Source organism: Hylobates moloch, unplaced genomic scaffold (genome assembly GCF_009828535.3).
Source record: "Hylobates moloch isolate HMO894 unplaced genomic scaffold, HMol_V3 SCAFFOLD_8, whole genome shotgun sequence".
Classification (NCBI taxonomy): domain Eukaryota; kingdom Metazoa; phylum Chordata; class Mammalia; order Primates; family Hylobatidae; genus Hylobates; species Hylobates moloch.
The window spans coordinates 109,166,785-109,183,646 of NW_026652283.1; the positions used below are offsets into that span (position 1 = coordinate 109,166,785).

At 40.4% G+C, this 16,862-nt stretch overlaps 1 protein-coding gene across 1 annotated transcript in view; it reads right to left on the reverse strand.

Moving 5' to 3' along the window:
- KAT2B (lysine acetyltransferase 2B) overlaps positions 1-16,862 on the reverse strand; it is a 111,874-nt gene that overhangs the window by 75,232 nt on the left and 19,780 nt on the right. The window contains exon 2 of the mRNA XM_032162318.2: positions 6,199-6,325. The gene's annotated coding sequence lies outside the window, so the exon portion shown is untranslated. The remainder of the gene's footprint in view (positions 1-6,198; positions 6,326-16,862) is intronic.

The following is a 16,862-nucleotide window of genomic DNA, read 5'->3' on the forward strand; positions in this document are numbered from 1 at the left end:
TAGCTGTAATCCCAGCACTTTGGGAGGCCAAGGTGGGCAGATCGCTTGACCTCAGGAGTCTGAGACCAGCCCAGGCAATATAACAAAATCCGTCTCTACCAAAGATACAAAAAAAAAATTAGTTGGGCATGTTGCTGCATGTCTGTGGTCCCAGCTACTCGAGAGGCTGAAGTGAAAGGATCGCTTGAGCCCAAGAGGGGGAGGTTGCAGTAAGCTGAGATCGCACCACTGCACACCAGCCTGGACAGAAGAGAAAGAAAAAGGTAACAACACTGAAAAATAATCAAAAAACCTCTACATAAACTAAAATATTATTACTAGACAAATTTAATAATCAGTCTGTTCTGAAACAGTTCAGAACAATGGACTCCAAAATAACAACAGAAATTCCAGTTATGTTTTGATCACAAGGATTTGTTTCCTACTTTCCTGCTCGTAAAAACAGGCTGCTTTTTTATTTATTTATTTATTTATTTATTTATTTATTTATTTATTTTTGAGACAGGGCCTCACTCTGTCACCCAGGCTGGAGTGCAAGTGGTGCGATCTCGGCCCACTGAAACCTCTGCCTCCCAGGCTCAGGCCATCCTCCCTCCCACCTTAGTCACCCGAGTAGCTGGAACTACAGGCACATGCCACCACACCAGCTAATTTCTGTATTTTTTGTAGAGGTGGAGTTTTGCCGTGTTGCCCCAGATGGTCTCGAATTCCTGGGCTCAAACAATCCACCTGCCTCAGCCTCCCAAAATGCTAGGGTTACAGGTGTGAGCCACCACGCAAGACCCACGCTGCTTTTTAAATAGCAGTCCCCAAATAAGAAAAATCTTTATTAATACTAAAATAAGGAGAAGTGCTGGGACCAACTAAAGCACTTTGTTAGACCCTTTGTCAAATTTTTGTAAACCGAATATTATTGTGCCAATCCCAAATATAATTTCAGAGAATGAACTAGAATATTCTAAACCAGCACAATTCAATAGAAATATAATGTGAGCAATATATATAATTTTAAATTTTCCAGTAGAAATAATTTTAATAATACATTAACCCAACATATTCAAAATATTATCATTTCAACATATAATCAATATAAAATATAATTACTGAGACATTCTGCATTGTTTTGGCTTATGATGTCTTCAAAAACTGTGTGTATTTTACACTTACAACATATCTCAGTTCAGAGTAAACACATTTCACGTGGCCAGTGGCTACCGTATTGTACAGCATAGGTCTAGACCAACCATTTCATTCTGTGGATGGAGACACTAAACAGCAAAAATGTTAAGGAACTTGGTAAATTGCAGGGCCAAGCTAGAATTCTTTTCTTGGTTTTGTTTTGTTAGAGGTGGGGTTTTGCTCTGTCTCCCAGGCTACAAACACGGTGGCCCCATCACAGCTCACTGTAGCCTCAAACTCCTGGGCTCAAAGGATCCTCCCATCTCAGCGTCCTGGGTAGCTGCCACTATAGGCACAAACTACCACACCCAGACAGGCTAGAATTCTTACTTCCTAGTTCCCAACTGAATGTTCTTTTTACTTGATCAGACTATCTCACTCCTGTGTTTTATGTCCATGAAACACAGAATAGTATTAAATTATGGCAGACCAAAGATGTCTGGGATGAAAGAAATTGTCAGGAGACTACATAAAACCAGAGATCCAAAGAACATATATGGCTGAGGCAAAAGAAACCCAACATTTAATCAGTAGAATTGATACTATCTCAATCAATAAGCCAGTATGTTTTGTTCTGACAAATTCAAGAACATTTCACTCCGTGTGTGCAATTACTGGTGAGTAAATCAATCATGCTCAGAATGGTGCCTACTGTATGTGAAACAGAACAACAATGTATACCAACTGAAATGTATTCGAGAATTCAGGCTTGCATAATTCCTAACAGAATTCCCTAGACCCCAACTTGTACTTTGTTGGTAACAATTAAGAAGATATCTGCATGAATAAGATAAGAAAAAAATGTAGGAAACTTGCTAAAATACTCTAGCAAATAAAAGCAGGGGGTTAGATAAAACAAAACTGGCAAATGTAAATCATCATTAGAGCTGGCTGCTGAGTCCAAGGCAGTTCATTAAACTATCCCTTCTGCCTTTACGGGTGTTTGAAACTTTCCATGAAGAAAAAAAAGTTTTTTAAAAAGCATGGAAAGGAGGGAGGAAAGAAGAGTAATCTCAGAAAAAGGTTTTCTACAGCTGTTACACTAAGACCAATAAATAAACACTGGCATTCCAACAATAATTCCAAGACCACTTGAAAATGTGCAGTAATTTCAGTTTTAAGGAAGCAGACTAAAGAATAGAGGAGAAACAAGGAAGAAAGGAAGGAGTAAGGGGAAATATTTTTTAAATACCTATACCCCCAGTACCCTGAGAAAATCAGTCAGCAACTCAATATACATCCTTCCAGACCTTTTCCTGATCATATATATCAAAACATATGTTTGTGGTATAGTATGAAATATATTTAGTCTTTGTCCCAGTTCCTGTCACAAGCTCTTAAAACCCTTGGGATTTCCTGAGCAGGAGGAGTATCTTTTATTGTTCATCATGAGCCCCTTTTGATCATACGTGAGTTTATGCTAATGAGGTGACTTAAGATAGTGCATAGATAACCCAGGATGAATCTGCTCACCAGAGAGACCAGGTTATTAGAGGATTAAAGGATTGGAACCTTCAGCCCCACCCATCAACCTACAAGAAAGTTAAGGGAGGGAAAGTGTAGAGATAAAGCCCTATGAAAAAAAAATTTTTTTTTTTTTTTTGAGATGGAGTCTCGCTCTGTCGCCCAGGATGCAGTGGTGAGATCTTGGCTCACTGCAGCCTCTGCTCCCAGGTTTAATCGACTCTCATGCCTCAGTCTCCCAAGTAGCTGGGATTACAGGCTCAAGCTTCCAGGTTGCTGAACATGTGGAGGTACCTGGTGGGTTGTGCACCTGGAGAGGGCAAGGAAGCTGCACTCCCCTTCCCGAAACCTTGCCATGTGCATCCCTTCATCTGGCCGTCTGTGTATCCTTTATATTAAACGGGTAAACTGAAGTGTTTCCTTGAGTTCTGTAAGCCATCCTAGCAAATTATTGAAACCAAGGAAGGGGTATGGTGGGAACCCTGATTTATAGCCGGTCAGTCAGAAGCAAAGGTCACAACCTGGGACTTGCAATTGGCATCTACAGTGGGAGCAGTATTGTGGGACTGAGCCCTTAACCTGTGGGATGTGATGCTATCTCCAGGTAGGTCATGTCAGAACCAAAATGAATTATGGGACCTCCAGATAGTGTTCAGAGAGTGGGAGAATTGCTTGGTGAGTGAAGGAAAAAAAAAAAAAAACCCCACACATCTGGTCACAGAAGTGTTCTGTGTTGAGTAAAACAGAAAAAAGTTTTACACTATTACATTTTTTTTTTTTTTTTTTTTTTTGAGACGGAGTCTCGCAATGTCGCTCAGGCTGGAGTGCAGTGGCGTGATCTCGGTTCACTGCAACCTCCGCCTCCCAGGTTCAAGCAATTCTCCTGCCTCAGCCTTCCGAGTAGCTGGGATTATAGGTGCTTGCCACCATGCCCAGCTAATTTTTGTATTTTTAGTAGAGACGGGGTTTCACCATGTTGGCCAGGCTGGTCTCGAACTCCTGACCTCATGATCCACCCACCTCAGCCTCCCAAAGTGCTGGGGTTACAGGCGTGAGCCACCACGCCCGGCCTTATAGTATTATATTTTCTAAACTACTAAAATGGGATTATACTCATGAAACATCAATGCTGCTCCTGAGTCAGCATCCTGTATTTGGGAAAAGACCAATTTCTTAGTTCCCTTGGGGTAAAATTGGGAATTAGACACATAACAGGCACAAGCTCCTCCACAGGGTATTTAAATCCTGAACCAATACTCACAGGGACAGAGGCAGTTGGAGCTGAATCCTAAATCTTTCAGTGGCAGGAGACTGAACAGAAGGTCTGTGAACTTCTGCAGCTGAGATCCCCAAACAAGATCAAAACCTGTTTTCCCATTGTTTTCAGCTTCTAGAAGCTGCTAGTACCCTTCTTATATGCATTGTTTTCTTATTTAAGCTAGACAGAGTATATATCTGTGTGTGAAGTGAAAGAACCCTGACACTGTTATAATACCACTATTACTAACATCAGCCAATAATCATGTATTTAGATGCCAGGTACTATTCTAAGATTTTTTCTTATCTCATTTAATCCTCACAATGATCCTGCAAGGTAAATACTACTATGTATTAACCCATTTCAGAGCAAAAGCTGAGGTCCAGGTAGATTAAGTAATGTGCTCATACTCACAGCTACTGGTTATAGAGTCAGGATTTGAACTCAGGCTGATCCAATAATTTAGTCCTAAATTATAAAACCTCCTATCAAGCTGCTTTATTACCTGATTTCTTCACAATCACCTCCTACATTGGAATATTTAGGTTGTTTCATGCTTTTTATTATCGTAAGTAAGGCCATAAAACACTGTCACCGTCCTTTTAGTTTGAAAGCACATCTTAATTTACACACAGATTAAATTTCTGGCATGGATTTGCCAGGTCAAAGGATATGTGATTTTTTTTTTCATTCTTCATTCTTGATTATGTATTGCAGAACGAGGGCATTTGTTTTCAAAGCTTGTTAAGAAATAAAAAAGGAAACGAAGTTGGCTTTTTTTGTGAAGCACTGTTTCTGCCTTCAGGCATTCATGTGTGTTTACGTGCTTAGAATGGAGACAATCTGCTCAGCTAAGAAAGAAAGAAGATCCTGTTTTAAATGTTAATTGATGTAGGATAATAGGATTTCCCAATCAATAACAAATACACTTCAAGCCTAGGGCTTAAGGATTTCTTCAGTCCAGATATTTATTATGTCATATTTCCTGAGGCAATCCTAAACTCTATTCACTCCATTCATAGTTAGTGGTTGTTTTGTTTTGTTTTGTTTAAAAAAAAAAAAGGTAAATTATAATCAAGGACAGTTCTCTAACTTTTGAAATTTTTGCTCTGTATTGAGTGCTTCAAAACTCAGAGCTTACATTATTTGTGATACCAATTAAGTCAACAAAATGATGAAATTATTAGCGTGTTGCTTTTGTGAGATCAGAACTATTTCTATTTTCAGAAGGTTATTCCAATGTGATGACTTCTTGGGAAGATCACATTATCTACTTTTATGCTCTGTAAATATTGAAATACTCTCTGAGTACAAAATAAAATTTCAGATGACCTAACACCATGCTAACCTTGGAGGCGACACCATTTCTTGTAAGCAGGAAGCTCCAGATAAATTATGGCATAAGAAGTCACCCACTTATAATGGTCAAGTGGAAAGAGCAAGTACTTTAGCAAGAACGTTCTGCCCAGTGCTGTGTCCTTGCAGTCATGGACAGCAAACTGGCCTTGTTGACATTTTGGGGGAGACTGTATAACTGAAGGCAGAAAAGTAAGAATAGTCTAAGATTCTTCGTGGACTGAAATTTTAGTATCTAGGAAAAACTAATTCCTCAACTTTTATCTACTCAAACAACATATGATTTTTTTAATATTTTAATCATAAAACTAGTATTAGGACAAAGAACAACATACTAGCACAGTCCTTTTGAGTGAATGCAGCAGGGCCTACTGTGCCATCACTGACAATGATTATTTTGCAGGGTCAGATAAGAAAGTTGAAAGGGAAACCACCAGTAAACATTCAATAAACACAATAAAGAGCAGCCCAGTGAAGAAAGAGCTATCAGATACACAAAACTAAGGAACATGAAGATAAAATGAAGCACCCCAGAAAGTTCAGGGCAACAGAAATAATAAAAGTGATAATTACTATCATTAAACCAGTTGGTTGAGGTTTCAACCCTGAGGTCAAAGACCTTCATGCCCAAACCCCCAAAATGAATCAGGACATGTTACACATTATTCATGCTAACTAGCTCGATCGTCATGTTTCATCTTATTTGGCTATCCCCCAGTCCAACTCAGCTCTTGAAAGGAAGAAGGGACAAAGTCACTGCACACAGTGCAGCATTTGTCTCTCACGAGAAGTCCTTCCCAGCAAACTCGTGAGACTAGAGAGACTCTTGTTGTTGATCTCATACAGAGGTACAAAGCATTCAAATTTGGTGAACCCACAGAATTAAGAGTCTCAGGCTACAATGAAGTCGTTATACTTTCCTTGAAGATTTAGGAACTCACCTAGGGCATGGCTACAACTCCGACAGGATTCTGTTAGACTGACAATTATTTGCTGCAGATCGGCTCTGGGGGGAGTGGGTGAGGGGTTAGGGTTTTTCCAGCCATTACATTTACAAGACTCCTCGGCCTAAAAAAGGAATACAGAAAGAGACAAAATTATTTAACAGGCAGCCGTGGACTGATGGTTTTACATGAGAACAATGTACACTAATTATAAGACAGCTATCCCCTCACCCCTGACTTTGTCGTCTTCCATATACACAAGAGAAAAATAGAAAAGCCAAAGGTGGTATTTGATTTGAGTGCTTTGCTTTTTGTTTTCTTTTGTTTTCTGCTGGCTGGAATCTGCATGCTACAGCTCACACAGCTGACCCACACATTTTGCTACCATTACCCCCAGTGGGTGTCCATGAAGTGGTGAGTTCCAAGAAAGTCCATCTCAAAAGATGGACTTTCCAAATCCACAAGCCACACTCCTGATGTCCCACAAACACGGCTAAGGTCTAGGCTAAGGTTCAGCCTTACAGGTTCCAAGGCACCAGCTGCATCTCAGCCCCATGGCCCAGTAGGGAAACCCATAGAACCAAAGAAGTTAGCAATCTTAGGAAGATGAGATGGGGCACACCCAGCGGAAGGCACACTTGCAGGCTCCTCCAAGACTCCTATGAGCTCCCAGCTTTAGAAATGAAGAGGGCTTCATCATGTAGTCCTGGGTTTCTCCTTATACATATATTTCCCAGGTTTCCTGTACTAGAACACCACTATTTTAGCAACTCTTGATAGAAAGCTTCCTTAACTTTGTCTACATACTCTTCACACTTCCCTATGTTTGCAGACAAGAGTGAACATGATGAGGCCTTCTTTAAGTGATTTGACCTATGAAATGGAAGGCAAGCATGAAAAATTATCAATTATTCTACCAGGTACCACACTGTATGCTTCAGCAGGTCTCAAGGTATGAAAGGTTCATACCTTTCATTCGTGCTTGCAATGAACGACCCCAGCCACTTATAAAAATAATTATTCTGCCCCTTCTCTACTTTTCTTAGCACTCCATCAGTCCCACCATTTATTTACTGCTTCAAGTCAGCTGTGGCTGGGAAACCAGAAGATACATTGTTAGAATAACATGTAACACAGATGAAGTCACTCTAGGGTAGAGCCATCTACATATGCTATCCAGTACGGTAGCCTCTGGCCACATGTGGCTATTGAGCACTGGAAATCCAGCTAGTTCAAACCAAAGTGCACTGTGGTTGCAAAATGTACAGATTTAGAAGACTAGTGCAAAATATAAAATATATCATTAACAATTTTTATATTATATATTGAAATTATATGTTTAAATGTATTATTTTGGATATATGGGTTAAAGAAAAGATAATATTAATACTGACTTATTTTTACTTTTGTAATACAGTTATCCAAACTTTTTGGGTTTTTTTTTTTTTTTTTTCCCAGACAGAGTCTCTCTGTGTTGCCCAGGCTGGAGTGCAGTGGCAAGATCTTGTCTCGCTGCATCCTCTACCTCTCAGGTTCAAGCGATTCTTGTGCCTCAGCCTCCTGAGTAGCTGGAACTACTGGCGTGCGCCACCACTCTCAGCTAATTTTTGTATTTTTAGTGGAGACAGGCTTTCGCCATGTTGCCAAGGCTGGTCTCGAACTCCTGACCTCAGGTGATCCGCCCACCTCGGCCTCCCAAAGTGCCAGTATTACAGGCGTGTGACACCATGCCCAGCAGCATAAGTCTAATTTGAAGAAAATTGTCAGACTGGCTGCTGCTTTGACCTCATACATAAAATTCTCCAGGATAGAGATCATTTCTGAAGTGTGTATATATGTGTAACAGTATAAGAAAAGAGAGGCCGGGCACGGTGGTTCACGTCTGTAATCCCAGCACTTTGGGAGGCCAAGGTGGGCGGATCACGAGGCCAGGAGATCGAGACCATCCTGGCTAACACGCTGAAAACCCGTCTCTACTAAAAATACAAAAAATTAGCCGGGCGTGGTGGCGGGCACTCGTAGTCCCAGCTACTCGGGAAGCTGAGGCAGGAGAATGGCGTGAACCTGGGAGGTGGAGCTTGCAGTGAGCCGAGATCGCATCACTGCACTCCAGCCTGGGTAACAGAGCGAGACTCCATCTCAATTAAAAAAAAAAAGAAAGAAAAGAGAATAAACGATTGGCAAGGTAAGAAGGGTCATGGTAGAAGAAAAATCTGCTTTTGAATGAGTCCTTTTCAGTGGGCCATGGGAATCTGGAACACCTAACCTGACTGCTTTTCCCATTTTGTATTAATGAGGATGGAGAAGGCAGGGCCAGGAGAAGCACCTACATCAGCATCCCCCTTACCCCCAGAGTTCTCTGTTGCCAGGCTGAACCTGGCCTTGAAATTCTCTGTAATGAGCCATCCACCTCTTCAGAGGTTGCAAAGGTCTCAGAGGCCATGTTCTTGAAGGAAATTGTCATGAGAATTTACAATGAAGACAGTGAATAGCAGAATATGGCAAACCAAAATATACAACTTTGGCCTAAAGGTTATTAAAATGCAGATGCAAGAAAAGCTTGGCCGGGCGCAGTGGCTCACACCTGTAATCCCAGCACTTTGGGATCATGAGGTCAGGAGTTCAAGACGAGCCTGGCCAGTCTTGAATGGTGAAACTCCGTCTCTACTAAAAATACAAAAATTATGATATGGTACGGTATGGTATGGTGGCAGGCACCTGTAATCCCAACTACTCAGGAGGCCGAGGCAGGAGACTCACTCGAACCCAGGTGGCAGAGGTTGCAGTGAGCTGAGATTGCGCCATTGCGCTCCAGTCTGAGCAAAGAGTGAGACTCTGTCTCAAAAAAAAAAAAAAAAAAGAAAAGAAAAAGAAAAGCTCTCTGCCCTCCCCTATATCCCCAGAAGCAGGACATAAATTCTTAAACGTATCCCCCCCTTCCCTCTCTACTAAGAAGAACAGAAGGTGATCATGGAGACAACTCTAGACCTTTATCAGCCCAGATAGGGTACCAGGGGAATCTACGTAACAAACCTTGCTAAAACCAGCCCTAATCTACCATTGGTTTCCCCACATAGTTGCCTTCCCACAATCTGCTGTCCCTAGCAGCTCAAGGTCCTTTTGCTTTGTCTTCTCACATCTCTAAAAATTTACTAGTCTTCGCTGAGACAGCCTATAAGCCCAAGTTCTAACTACCTCGAGTTACTCTTCACTGGGTGCTCTCATGTTCATGTGCAATGAATATGTCAATAAACTTGTTCTTGTTTTTCTCTTGTTAATGTATTCTGTTAGTCTGACTGACAGGGCCCCAAACCAACGCACCTAAAATGGTAAAGGGAAAACAGCTTTCTTCCCCTACAAAAGTATCACTAAGATTTTGTAGAGTCAGAGAAAACCACCCTTATTGTGGACCAACCTCTCTTAGTTGCCGCATAGCTACTTCCAGGAACTCCCTAAGCCTCTAGCTTTTCTGAATAGTTGGTCTGATCCACAGCCCTTTCCCAGAGGACCTTCAGTTTTAGAAAGAAAAATGACTAAACGGCCCCAACAAAGCAATTAAATATGGCAGGCCAAACCTAGAAGGAAAAAACAGTAACAACCAAAAACACCTTGAGTTTGGAGAACAGCATTTCAAGCCAAGCAGTTATGCACACTGACTCATTCTTTCAACAATATTTATTGAGGCCTACTACATGCCAGATACTATTGGCTATGAAACAAAGATTCTGCTCTCCTGGAGATTACATTAGGGGTAGCCGGGGATGGGGAAAACAAGATTAACACAAACAAGTAAATTATAGAATATACTGGAGAATGTGATGGTGCTACGGAAAGAAAGAAAAAAGGACGAGTACAGGGAACTCAGCAGAGGGTGGGATAAAAGGTATAATTTTAACTAGGACTTTTTGAGATGATCTTAGAGCAAAGACTTGAAGAAAGGTGGGAGTTGGTCATTAGGCATCTGGTACAAGGGAAACACAGCTAGCGCAAAGGCAAGAGAGTGCCTGGCTTGCTCAACAGAAAGCAAAGGCCAATGTGGCTACAGCACAGTAGGTAAAGACATGTTGAAATTAAACCAGACAGGATCAAGCACAGTGGCTCACACCTATAATTGCAGCACTTTGGGAGGCTGAGGCAGGCGGATCACCTGAGGTCAGGAGTTCGAGACCAGCCTGGCCAACATGGTGAAATCTCATCTCTACTAAAAATACAAAAATTAGTTGGCATGGTGGTGCACATCTGTAATCCCAGCTACTCAGATGGCTGAGGCAGCAGAATCGCTTAAACCCGGGAGGCAGAGGTTGCACTGAGCCAAGATTGTGCCACTGCAGTCCAGCCTGGGTGACAGAGTAAGACCCTGACTCAAAAAAAAAAAAAAAAGAAAGAAAGAAAAAAGAAATGAAATTAAGCCAGACAGGACAGGCACACGTAATCCTAGAACTTTGGGAGGCTAAGGCAGGCAGATCACCTGAGGGCAGGAGTTCGAGACCAGCCTGGCCAACATGGCAAGACCCCGTCTCTCTTAAAAATACAAAAATTAGCCAGGCGTGGTGGTGGGCACCTGTAATCCCAGCTACTTGGGAGGCTGAGGCAGGAGAATCGCTTGAACCCGGGAGGCAGAGGTTGCAGTGAGCCAAGATCGCACCACTGCACTCCAGCCTGGGTGACAGAGTGAGACCCTGTCTCAGAAGTTTAAAAAAATATAAAAAATACATAAAATAAAGAATTCAAGGATCTAAAACTTTTCTTCCTATCGGCTTGCTTATAAAACTCTGCCTTGCCCTGAGATTCATGCTAAGAAGTAACGAGTTTTAAATTCTTGGAGAAGACAACACAGAGTTTTAGAGACGTAGATCTTCACCTCATTGTTGCAACAGACTAAGTTCAGTCAGCCCAGAAAAAAAGTTTATTTACGCCCCTTCTTGTCTTAACATGACAGAGAATAATGGCTGTGTTCACTGGGGGCTCATAAATGGGTGAGTCATAAATCTCATGGCAGGGAGATTTGTAATAATAAGGTCTTATATTTCCCCTACTCAATAAAAAAAAAAAAGTTACATCTTAAATATTAACCGCACGTGTTGAAACCACTTGTGATAGAGTGCTTAATGAATTCTACCATACAATAAACACTGATGCTTAAAAATGTAACTGAATAAAGATCTTTTCTTTCAAAATTGGCTGATTTTACTTCCTCCACTGATTCTTGGGATCCCAGTACAAAGTAGATTTTTATTTCTTTTGTTCATAATGACTGAGACTTTCCAAACAAATTAAAATTCCCTGAAAACTAAGAAGAATGAAGAGAGGGAGACAACATGGGGTGAAACACGGAGAAGTATAAAAGTTTTGTCAGCCCCGCAGCACTCCAACTGTGCTGTCCAAGATGTGGCAGCCAGCCACAAGCGAATACGGAATCTTTAAAAATTGGCAATAAAAATTGAGATGTGTTATGAGTGTTTGAAAGTATACCCTGAATTTCAAAGACTTAGTATTAAAAAAAGAATGTTAAAATATCACATTAAGAATTATTTTATATTCATTACATATTATAATATTATTTTGAAATATTCAGTTAAAGTAAACTTTAGAATTAATAAAATTTAATTTTTGGCTTTCCTGATTTGTTTTTTCAATGTGGCACAGTGGGTTAAATAGTGTGTGCTCTAAAGTTCATGTCCCAGCCAGGTGCGGTGGCTCATGCCTGTAATCCCAGCACTTTGGGATGCCGAGGTGGGAGGATCACATGAGGTCAGGAGTTCGAGACCAGCCTGGCAAACATGGTGAAACCCTGTCTCTACTAAAAACACAAAAATTAGCCAGGCGTAGTGACACGCGCCTGTAATCCCAGCTACTCGGGAAGCTGAGGCAGGAGAATTGCTTGAACCCAGGAGGCCAAAGTTGCAGTAAGCTGAGATGGCACCACTGCACTCCAGCCTAGGTGACAGAGCGAGACTGTCTCAAATAATAATAATAATAAATAAAGTTCATGTTCCCCTGGAACCTCAGAATGGGGCCATATTTGGAAATAGTTTCATTGCAGATGTGATCAGTTAAGGATATGCAGATGAAATTATCCTAAGCCCTAAAACCAATGACTGGTGTTTTCCTAAGAGAAAGAAGAAGGAGATTTGGAGACAGACACAGACAAACAGTAAGAAGGCCAAGTGAAGGCAGAAGCAGAGGCTGGATCTCACTATGAGACACACCGGGGTCTCACTATAAGCCAAAGAATGCCAAGGATTGCCAATCACCACCAGATGCTAGGAAGAGGCAAGGAAGGATTCTTCCCTACAGCCTTCAAAAGGAGTGTGGCCCAGATGACATCTTGATCTCAAACTTCTAGCCTCCAAAACTGTGAATAAAAAAAAAAAACCTATTTGTTGTTTTAAGCCACATATTTTGTGGTTATTTGTTATGACAGGCCTAAGAAACTAATACACAGGACTTCTAGAAAATGTTAAATAATGTATGTGGCCCCCATATTTCTATTGGATATTGGTGCACTAGACTATAAAGGGACTCCACCCCCAAGCCCCAGGTCTTCACTATGGACCCCTAACGGTTTAAGCATAGAGTAGTCTCAGCATCCCTAAGTGGTCCTAACTCATTAAAGTTATACCCTATTGATACATCTGAGAATCCCTTGAGTTTTCCTTACTTGTTTCAGTATTTTTTGTAGGATATGAAAATTGGTTCTTGCATGTGTGTATGCTCCATGGGACACCTAACAACCTAAGTGTACAAAATTTTTAATATATATGGGACTCATTGCTTGATTTGCTAAAAAGGACATACTATGTCCTTTAAAAAACAGTCAATGCTCTTATCCTTCACTGCCAGCAAAGCATTTTCTGCCAAGTTTTCTGAGCTGCTGCTACCATGCCCTCCACTTTGGCCTTCATCTCCCCATTCCAATGTTCTGGCCTAGCCACTGTTCTTTGAGATAAGAGGTCTCCTTTCAAAACACCTTTCCCATGTCTCTCCTTAATTAGGCATGACAGCTGCTGTCTAAGGGAACTCCCAAGGGAGTTGGCCTTGCAGCTTTAACGAAGTACCAGCTGAAGGACAACCTTTTAGGGACTGCACTGCCAAGTCAATTACTGTAGCAGCTAGCAACCTGGGCACAGGGAGGGGAAAGCTACCCAGATGACTTCATCTCCCCCAAGAGCAAGTCTCTGCAGACATTGCAGAACCAAGGAGGAAGAAAAGGCCACTGCACTACTTTCAACAGGACTGGGATAATGTTTTCATCCCAACAGGATCCAGGATTTAGAGGTCAAAAGTATGCAACCGATGTTGTCATAGTATGCAGAAACCAGGACGGATGATGAGAAAGAAGATAAACTGGATAAACAAGTGGTCACAACCCAGATTACAGACAGACAAGGGGTGGAGAGCTCACAGTTCACGCTGTGTTAATGAGTGAGATGGGTGTGAAGATATTTGAGTGACATCCAGAGGAACAGGAGAAAGACAGCCAGCTGTCTAGCAGGATTCTGTCATGCTTAAAATATTGGAAAGTCGCATTTGTTGGAAAACTTAAATTAGTGTCAAGGATGTCCCACAGCAAGAACACGTTGATGGAAAATTTATTCAGTATAATTGTGAATCCAACATTTATTTAGCACCCAAAATTAAAAATGTGCATGTATTCTTATCTCACCCGATGTAAGTAAAGTATGAATTATTGCCATTATTAAAAGAGAAAGCTGAGGCTCTAGGTGATAAGAGACTTGCCTGAGGTTACTCATTCTACCCTGCAGAAGCACAAAATGTATCCAGGCAGGTAATTGGCACTGTGGTTGTGAGAGAGGAAGGCCTCACTCTTATTCACTACCACTCTGCTCCATGCTGGACAAAGGCATGATGTTTAAATGTCAAGGATCAAAACCATAACTTCACACCCAATAAGATATCTCTAACCAAATATAGATAGGAGGAGTAAGTTCTGGTGTTCTATCGCACAGCAGAGTGACTATAGTTAACAATAACATATTGCATATTACAAAATAGCTACAAGAGAGGATTTTGAATGTTCTCATCACAAAGAAACGACAAGTGATTGAGGTGATGAACATGCTAATTATACCGATTTGGCCATTACATAATGTATACATGTTTCAAAACACCACACTATGCCCCCATCAATATGTATAATTATTAGGTGTCAATTAAATACAAAATAAATTCTTTTTTCAAAAGGAGCAGACAACAACAAATTATCAGGCATGTGAAAAATTGGAATCCTCATACAGTGTTTGTGGGATGTAACAAGGTACAACCACTTTGGAAAACAGTTTGCTAGCTTCTTATATACTAATGGAACAGAATAGATAGCCCAGAAATAAACCCTCACAGATAGTGGTCAAATGATTTTGACAAGTGTGCCAAGACCATTCAATAGAGAAAGGACAGTCTTTTCAATAAATGGTGCTGGAAAAACTAGGTATCAAGTGCAAAAGAATGAAGTTGGACCCTTAGCTAATAACACACACACACAAATGAACTCAAAATAGATGAAAGACTTCAACATAAAACTCTGAATCTCGGCTGGGCGTGGTGGCTCACGTCTGTAATCCCAGCACTTTGGGAGGCTGAAGCAGTTGGATCACAAGGTCAGGAGTTCAAGAACAGCCTGGCCAACATGTGAAACGCTGTCACTACTAAAATTACAAAAATTAGCCGGGCATGGTGGCGCACATCTGTAATCCCAGCTACTTGGGAGGCTGAGGCAGGAGAATTGCTTGAACCCGGGAGGAAGAGGTTGCAGTGAGCTGAGATTGTGCCACTACATTCCAGCCTGGTCAACAGAGTAACCATCTCAAAAAAAAAAAAAAGGGCCTACTCAGAAGTTGCTGTGAGGTGAGATCGCACCACTGCACTCCAGCCTGGGCAACGGGGCGAGACCCCATCTCAAAAGGAAAAAAAAAAAAAGGAAGAATCTCCTAAATGAAAATACAGAAAAAATCTTCATGATACTAGGTTAGGCAATGGTGTCTTGGATATAACACCAAAAGCACAGGCGGCCAGGTGTGGTGACTCAGGTGTATAATCCCAGCACATTGGGAAGGTCAGGAGTTCAAGACCAGCCTGAGCAACAAACAAGACTCCACCTCTACCAAAATTTTAAAAATTAGTTGGACATAGTGGTGCACGCCTGCAGTCACAGCCACCCAGGAGGCTGAGGCGGGCAGATCCCTTGAGCCTAGGAGTTCGAGGCAGCAACGGGCCATGACTTTGCCACCGTACTCCAGCCTGGTCAACACAGCAAGATCCTGTCTTGAAATAAATAATAAAAACACGGGCAACAAAAGAAAAATAGATAAACTGGAATTAGTAAAAACTTTAAATTTCTGTGCACCAAAAGACATACACAACAGAGTGAAAAGGCAACCCAGAGAATGGGAGAAAATATTTGCAAACCATATATTTGATAAGGGGTTAATATCCAGAATATGTAAAGAATGCCTACAACTCAACAACAACAACAATGAATTTTTTAAACGGGCAAAGGACTTGAGCAGACACTTCTCCAAAGAACATATACAAAATGGTCAATAAACACATGAAAAGATGCCCAACATAATTAATAATTATGAAAATGGGCCAGGCACAGTGGCTCACGCCTGTAATCCCAATACTTTGAGAGGCTGAGGCAGGTGGATCACCTGAGGTCAGGAGTTCAAGACCAGTCTGGCCAACAAGGCGAAACCCCGTCTCTACTAAAAATACAAAAATTGTCTGGGCGTGGTGGTGCATGCCTGTAATCCCAGCTACTCGGGAAGCTGAGGCAAGAGAATCGCTCGAACCCAGGAGGCGGACGTTACAATGAGCCGAGATCATGCCACTGCACTCCAGCCTGGGTGACAGAGCAAAACTACATCTAAAATATAAATATATATAATTTATATATATAATAATATATTTTATATATAACATATATTTTATATATATTTTATGTATAACATATATGTTATATATATTTTATGTATAATATATATTATATATTATATAAATTTTATGTATAATATATAATATATAATACATATTATGCATAATATATAATATATATTATATATATTTTATGCATAATATATAATATATAATATATATTTTATGTATAATATATAATACATTATATATTTTTTATGTATAATATATATTATATATATTTTATGTATAATATAATATATTATATATATTTTATGTATAATATATTATATATATTTTATGTATAATATATTATATATATTTTATGTATAATATATCATATATATATTTTATGTATAATATATCATATATACATTTTTTGTATAGTATATATTTTCATATATATTATATATTTTTTCATAAATATGTACGAAAATGCAAATTAAAACTACAATGAAATACCACCTCACTCCCATTAGCATGGCTACTGCAAAAGAAACAGAAAACTGTTGGAGAGGATGTAGAGAAACTGGAAACCTTGACTGTTCCTGCTGAAGACATAAAATGGTATGGCTGCTATGGAAAACAGTATGACAGTTCCTCAAAATATTAGAAATGGAATTACCATATGATGCAGCAATTCCACTTCTGGGTATATACCCAAAAGAACTGAAAGTAGGAAGTCAAAGAAATATTTGGACACCCATGTTCTAGCATCATTATTAAGC